Genomic DNA, 8,517 nt, shown 5'->3' with positions numbered 1-8,517 from the left:
TTATTATTGTCACATGTATTAGTAAACAGTGAAAAGTATTGTTTCTTGTGCACTATACAGACAAAGCATACTGTACATAGGGAAGGAAAGAGAGTGAGAATGTAGTGAATTAAAGCATTGTTAGAGAGTTTAAGAGAGTTTTAATAAAGTTTGAGAAGCATACAACCAGCATAAAGGATAGAATTAGAAGGTATGCTGGGCACTGCTTGCAAGAAGTCACTTCGCTCTGATGCCATCTTGATACTGTTCCTTGAGCTTATGTTCACCAAGATTTCCACTTTCTGGAGGGTCGCACCCCAGAGATAGAGCAGATGTGCTCAGGGACGCTGAAAGTTGGAAGTCCCCATACAAGCGCAACATACAAGGGAGTTGCCTGGGAAGTTTCAACTTCTGTTGGGCAAGTACCCTGAGCCACAAACACTCCCAAACACCAATTCAAGAGACATTGGCTGTGATTTTCTGGCTGCATTGTGCCTGGTGCAGAATGTGTTAGAGTGGAATGGGACCAGTGAATCACGGGCGACTGGTTTAGCAAATTCTGCGCCAGCACGAAATCTTGTTGGTATCCCCCCAGCCATCATTCCCATATGTAATTCCTTCACTGGGTGGAAAATAGAGGAGTCTATTTAAATGAGCATTTAAATACGCTTGATTCTGTTTGAGTCTGGATCTGCCCTGCTTCTGGCATTTTCTGACCCATGGGCACATTGGGAGCCCAGCAAGAATTACGACTGGTCTCCACAAATGGAGGGCAGGCATGATGGCCACACCAGGCCTGGGGGTGGGGTGGGGTGGTGGGGGAAGGCCTTGGAGGCCATTGAAGCCGCTGGTGGTTGGAACATGACTGGGTGTTGTCAATTTGGCAATGCTAGCCTGGGACTGCCAGGTGGCACCTCAGCATTACCAGGGTGGTGAGCAGTGCCAAAAGTGCTGGGGCCTGAGGAGGCTGGATCATGAGGAAGGAATGCCCTGATGTTGTTGATCTTTGTTGGGGAGGGGGTGTGGTAAATGTCCCTTCATTGAGGGGAGGTGGGGGGGGATCCCCAATGTCCATTGGGGGGAAGGAGGGGTTTCTCAATTTCAATTTAGAAATGGTGCCCAATCTCTGTGAAGTTAGGCTTACTGACGTGCTTAGACCTCGCTGCTGTCAGAATTGGTGCAAAACTCACCACTCTTCCAAAAAAATGAGTAAGTGTGCTGATACAAATCACACCAGTTTTCTTGCCTGAAATTACACTTAGGGAAGGACTTTTCTGGTCGTTCATGCCTGCGGGATTTTCCTGTTGCAGTGAATGGATATTTGGCTGATTGCCAAATTCTGCATCCTCATTTGCGGCAGCAGCGGAACGGGAATTCCAGCCTTAGTCATTTTTTTGGGAAAATTCTGCCTGTTGGATGGTTCTGGCTCTCTTAGCAGAATAGTGACTCAGGGAAAGTTAGAAGGATTAGAACCATTTCTAACTGCTGGGTAACTGTTGTGTTGACCTCTCTGACTTCCAAACGGACCTTACACCTGCCACCCCCTGACCAACTCCACATTTGGGAAAATCCTCAGTTGAGGAAAAAGGAAGTCACATTGGAAGCACTGGTCTGGGAGGTGGCATCATTGAAACAAATGCAACAGAGGTTTGAGAAGCTGGGAAAGTGGAATAGGGTGCAAACAGGAAGCAGGGTCAGGTGACACAGGCTAGAGAGGCCAAATGGCCTACTCCTATTCCTGAGTTGTTTCTAGGAAGTGTAGGCAAGATAGCTATGGGACTCAGTGGGCTTATAGTGCATATTAATCCATAAATGGTGGCAGAGAATTTGAGGAAGTAAAGGTAAGACACAGAGATGGACTATTTGAAGGAAGGGTGAAAATTGGAATCAAAGTTGACGACATTTTCCGGTTCAGGAAGAGAGCAGGAAATAATACCAAACGGTTATCAATGTACTGAAAAAAAGATGAGGGTGAGGACCTGAGAAGAATGGGATCAAATGCTGCATCTAAAAGGCAGACATAGCTAGGACCCAATGGACTTACATTTTTATTTGGAAGAAGTGATTGAAGTCAAAGGGGGAAGTTGCTCAACGTGAGAATAAATTTAGCTATAAGCAAAACTTTCCAGTTTTGCAACCAGACACAGACCACATCAATTCCAGAAACAACCCAACATTTTATTAAGTGAGCTTCTGTGTCATACATTTGGCCATGTCAGGAAGAACATTATGTATATAATTGCTTCCTTGTTCTGCCTCTCATACATCCATTTGTGGCTTATAAGAAAAAACATGCATCGCTTGCTTTGGCCATTATGGAAACAAAGTGGAATCTCCCAGATTGCAAAAGAAGATATAGGCTGGTTAGTTTAACGTCTGTTGTAGGTAAAATGTTAGAATCCGTGATCAAGGAGAAAATAGCGAGGCATCTTGAGGAGAATTGTTTGATAGAGCAGACGCAGCATGGTTTCGTTAAGGGGAAGTCGTGTCTGATGAATTTATTGGAGTTCTATGAGGATGTGTCTAGGGCGGTGGATAGAGGAGAGCCGGTGGATGTGGTGTCTCTTGATTTGCAGAAGGCGTTTGATAAGGTGCCTCAGAAGAGGTTATTACAGAAGGTCAGGGGGCATGGAGTTGGGGGTAGGGTGTTAGCGTGGATAGAGGATTGACTGTCAAATAGGAGGCAGAGAGTGGGGGTCAATGGGTGCTATTCGGATTGGCAGTTGGTGACTAGTGGAGTGCCCCAGGGGTCGGTGCTGGGGCCTCAGCTATTTACCATTTATATAGATGATGTGGAGGAGGGAACCGAGTGTATGGTGTCGAAATTTGCTGATGACACCAAGATTGGTGGAACGGCAAATTGTGCGGAGGGTGTGGAGAGTCTGCAGAAGGATCTAGATAGGCTGGGCGAATGGGCCAGGAACTGGCAAATGGAATTTAATGTTGGCAAATCATAGCGAGGGGGATTGAATATAAAAGTAGGGAGGTCTTGCTGCAGCTGTATAGGGCATTGGTGAGGCTGCAGCTGGAGTACTGTGTGCAGTTTTGGTCGCCGCACTTACGCAAGGATATTTTGGCCTTGGAGGGAGTGCAGAGGAGGTTTTCTAGGCTGATACCGGAGTTGAGGGGGTTGAGCTATGAGGAGAGGCTGAATAAACTAGGCTTGTACTCGTTAGAGTTTAGAAGAATGAGGGGAGATCTCATTGAGACGTAAAAGATGATGAATGGGATGGATAGGATAGAGGTGGAGAGGCTCTTCCCGCTCAGAAAGGACAGTAGGACTTGGGGCACAGCCTCAAGATAAAGGGGGGGCAGTTTAGAATGGAGTTGAGGAGGAACTTCTTCACTCAAAGGGTGGTGAATCTCTGAAATTCTCTGCCCGTTGAAGTGGTGGAGGCTGCCTCGCTAAATATTTTTAAGACGCGGGTTGATGGGTTTTTGATAAGCGAGGGGATTAAGGGTTATGGAGAGAGGGCGGGAATGTGGAACTGAGCCACGACAGATCAGCCATGATCTTATTGAATGATGGGGCAGGCTCGAAGGGCTAGATGGCCTACTCCTGCTCCTATTTCTTATGTTCTTATGTTCTTAAATGTGAGGTTGTCCACTTTGGTAGGAATAATGGTAGGAAGGACTATTACTTACATGGCGAAAAACTGCAGCATGCGACGGTGCAGAGGGACCTCGGGGTCCTTGTGCATGAGTTGCAAAAACCCAGCCTACAGGTGCAGCAGGTGGTCAGGAAGGCAAATGGGATGCTGGCCTTCATAGCGAGGGGGATTGAATATAAAAGTAGGAAGGTCTTGCTGCAGCTGTATAGGGCACTGGTGAGGCCGCAGCTGGAGTACTGTGTGCAGTTTTGGTCGCCGCACTTACGCAAGGATATTTTGGCCTTGGAGGGAGTGCAGAGGAGGTTTACTAGGCTGATACCGGAGTTGAGGGAGTTGAACTATGAGGAGAGGCTGAATAAACTAGACTTGTACTCGTTAGAGTTTAGAAGAATGAGGGGAGATCTCATTGAGACATATAAGATGATGAATGGGATGGATAGGATAGAGGTGGAGAGGCTCTTCCTGCTCAGAAAGGACAGTAGGACTAGAGGGCACAGCCTCAAGATAAAGGGGGGGCGGTTTAGAATGGAGTTGAGGAGGAACTTCTTCACTCAAAGGGTGGTGAATCTCTGGAATTCTCTGCCCGTTGAAGTGGTGGAGGCTGCCTTGCTAAATATTTTTAAGACGCGGGTTGATGGGTTTTTGATAAGCGAGGGGATTAAGGGTTATGGGGAGAGGGCGGGAATGTGGAACTGAGCCACGACAGATCAGCCATGATCTTATTGAATGGCGGGGCAGGCTCAAGGGGCTAGATGGCCTACTCCTGCTCCTATTTCTTATGTTCTTATGTAGATTGTGTGGTTTGATTTTCAGTTGGTTTCCAGGGCAATAAATCACCCAACATTTTCCTGTCCTGAGAGGCACCATGATAAAATTCCTGCTGCTCAATTATATTCTGTGTAATAGAAAAAGTTTAGCTCACTGAAATGAGTTATCCATTTGCAGGGGTCTCTCATTCTACAGAATGAGGCAATAGCAGTGTGGATACAAAATTAGCCAAGGGACAGAAAGCAAAAAGTTGATCTTCAGACTAGTGAGAAATAAACTGATGTTCTCATGGATCACAACACGATTTGATTTTTATTAATAAGCTGAAATTGGCATAAGTTCAAAATTTATAGATGGCACAAATCTCAGAAATGTAAGGGGGGATTTTATGAGTGGGAAACATGGTATAGGAGATGGGTGACTTAATAAGACAATGCAAAACCTTAACTTCCTAATGGTGGGCTGAGATGCAGGGATAAAATCAGCAGCACTTTTGTGGCGTCAAGCTGTGTCAGATTTATTAATGTTCATTCGCACAAAACATTTTTAAATTATGTTTTGCCTTCATGATAAAATCAGCAGCACCCAATTCACATTTGTTTATAGGTAGCTTATCATAGTTGTGCAGTTTTCCCTGTTGACCTCTATGGCACAAGAGAGGGGATTGGCAGCTCATTATGGAGACTCGGGACCTGGGAAGATGAGTCAGTTGTAAGGGGATGGAGGATGGTTGCTTGGAGTGGAGTCTAGAAGGGAGATCAAGGGGAGGACAGAGGGTGGGGAAGAGGATATGGAGGAGTGGAGTGGGAGGGCTCCTGGTGGGAATAGGCAGTCAAGATAAAAAGGGGCCTAAAGGGCACTATCAGTACTGTCCATAGCTGTTGTCATCTCAGGGCGTGGGCTGGCAGAGTGCTCCGAGGGTTTTTAGTTCACTTACAATATTTCAATTAGTCCTGCTGAGGGTGATATCAGACACTCACCTTTACAATGCTTGGAAAAAGGGCCCAGCTGAGACTGCAAATTCAACCATATCCCACAGAGCGGTGACTACAAAACTGGACACTAACATGAACATTCAATGAAGAGTGAGTGCTAAAGCACAACATTATTTCACCCACAAAAACATGTCCCTAACTGTCCTGTAAGCGTTAATGTATGAGGCATGTCAGTACTTAAACCTCTGACCAAGTTAGTCTGAACACAATGATGCAAACACAATAAACCAAACAAATGTGAAATATTTAAAAATGAAATTTAATTTTGAAAACACCATGTCACCTTGTGCTTTCAAGTATGGCCTTTAGAACAATGGAATTGGGCAGGAAAGCTGTGACCATGTTGTAGGTCCTCCCTCTGTAACCATAGGATTGTCAGCTGATGGCTGGATTTACTACTGAAAATCCCCTCCACTGTGTGATTGATGTGTACTATGTAATTGCATGGGAAACGGGAGAAAGCAGGAGGGGAGGGTGGCACACACTTCTGGTTACCTCATCAAGAAAGGCAAATTATTGATGAAATCCCTCTTCATAGTAATGTGCCCCATGCTCAAGGACATAGGGACCTCCTCCCCATTGACACTCCCCCCACCAATTGCTCACTAGCAAAGCTCTCTCCCTCCCACCCCAATCACCACCCCTTGTGCCGAGTACCCTTCCCTCCCTCCCCGATTGCCCCCATCCCTCCCCTGGCAGATTTCCCCCCTTCCCTCCCACCATGGCAATTACCCACTCCCTCCCACTCTGGCAGAGATCCCCCACCTTCCCACCCCTATGGAGCTCTCCTCCCCTCCTCCATCATAGCTCCACCCCCACTCAAGCCCCAGCCCCTTGGCACTGCCCTGGCACAGTTATGGGTGCCAGGTGGGCACTGCCCAGCCCTGGCTCTGAGCATCCAGGGGCTTCCATGGTCTCCGATACCCCCGTTGAGATCATTATGTTTGTTCTTTGCTGATAGAGATCAGCTGTGATTCTCGCCGGTGTGAAGCTTGACCAGCAAGGTGATTAAATGAGCCCAAACGATAGCACATGGAACTTGTTAATGACATGATAAGTCCCTGAAAACTGATCATTAACTGAAGTTGAAGCTCATGAAACTGAAGGCAAACTTTTGATCTAATTAGAACATTGGCTAGCAGCAACAGAGAGGAAGGTTCATGGGCAGACACACAATAGAAGGATGAGTGCTGTCCTGCAAGGATCTGTGTTAGGGCATCAACTGTTCACTATTTATTATTGATGGGAGTGAAGGCCAAGTTTTATGATGACACAAAGATAGGCGGCATTGTAAGCAGTGTGATAAAAAGCATAAAATGATGCAGACATGATAAATTAAGTAAATGGATAACATTGTGGTAAATGGATTTCAACGTAAGCCAATTCAGGTTATCCACTTTGCACCTAAAAGTATAGAACAGAAAACTTTCCTTAATATTAAAGATGTAGAAATAATGGTGGGCTAAAGAAATGTTATGATCCATGTACACAGATAAGGACATGAGAATTAGGGGCAGCAATTCAGCCCCTCGAGCCTGCACCACCATTCAATAGGATTATGGCTGATCTCACCTGAGCCTCAACTCCACTTTCTTGTCCATTCTCCATAAGCCTTCAACCCATTACGAATCAAAAATCTGGCTATCTCCTCAAATTTACTCAACGTTCTTTAATCCACTGCACTGCAGTGAATTTTTTGCTCCCGTGAGAGAAGTAGGGCAGAGATCCTTTGACAGAAGTCGTGTCAAACAGGCAAGAAAACAGGAGATTTTCTTGCCTGTTTTCTCAGCAGGGTAGGTAATAGTAATTTACTGCACTCTGTGTAATACAGAGGCCATTATGTGAAACATACCAGTAGTGGGGAGTCTCAGCTCACCTGAAAATCCAGCTGCTGAGCTATAGGGATACTATTACCCAGGCACTCCAATCTCCCAGTATATTGTGTACACTGTTTCCCCGGCAAACCAGTGCCGATAAGATCAGGGGAGGCAAAAAACTGACAAACCTAATTTTCGCCTCCTGCCTGATCTTACTACCTTGTCTCACCGAAAGTTGGGCAGGATGAGGTTGTAAGATTGCGCCCTCAATCTCTTAAGGAAAAGTTGGAGGAAATGGCGGGAGGGAGAGTTTACAAAGGAATAATTCTATGGGTTGTCTTCCCAGGATGAAACTCTAGCTGCACAACAAAACTTATAAAGCAGAATTCCTTTACTTTTGAAACTGAACATAAAACAACAAGGGTTCTAGATTGCTCTTTTCTTCATCATTTTCCTCACACCTTCGCCAAGTTCAACATAACATCTCCACAGTATGGCTACAACCAGAATGACAGTAAAATAAGTATTCAGATTATGCAACAGATAAATGTTGACTGGACATGAAGTCCTGCCCAGCTTAACCAATGAGCATTGTACATCACAAAGGAACATGAACATTCATTTGAACAAAACTGCTTTTGGAGTTAGAAGTAGGTGCAACATTACTGTCTAGCTTTAATTTGGTAGCTGCCCCTTCAGTCTTTTAAAGTATAAAAACAAACAATTATGAGGGGTGTAATTCACCTTTGGCACAATGGTGCAAAATGGGTATTAATGAATCAACAATCCGTCTTACATCCTTCCCTTTGATTTCAATGGAAACAAAAATTGGGTAGCATGTGAGGCAAACAACTGCCAGCAAGAAGACGACAAATTAGAATCCATAAAATATTACTGCATGCACGTGCATACAGAATGGTCTGAGTTCTACCACTGTGGCCATGTTTACTGCTACATGAACAATGGTCAAGCATATGTTAATTCACTCTGGCTGACATTCTTTGGCTTTCACTTGCTTTTACTGAAACCCTCAAGCTGTGCTGGTTCCATTTTAGAAAAACACTTCCATATCCACATTCTTTTTTGATACAGCATCTGTTGAGGAATTTGATCATATAGTGATGGTGGTAGACATACTGTAGGATTCTGAAGATATTTAAAGTTTATTCAATAGTGTCAAAAGTAGGCTTACATTAACACTGTAATTAAATTACTGTGAAAATCTCCTAGTCGCCACACGTTGGCCCCTGTTCAGGTACACTGAGGCAGAATTTAGTATGGCCATTGCACCTAACGAGCACATCTTTCAGACTGTGGGAGGAAACCAGAGCAGACACTGGGAGAATA

The sequence above is a fragment of the Carcharhinus amblyrhynchos genome, chromosome 4, assembly GCF_965287045.1.
Source record: "Carcharhinus amblyrhynchos chromosome 4, sCarAmb.v2.hapA, whole genome shotgun sequence".
Taxonomy (NCBI): domain Eukaryota; kingdom Metazoa; phylum Chordata; class Chondrichthyes; order Carcharhiniformes; family Carcharhinidae; genus Carcharhinus; species Carcharhinus amblyrhynchos.
Note: the sequence above shows the minus strand (reverse complement) of the source record.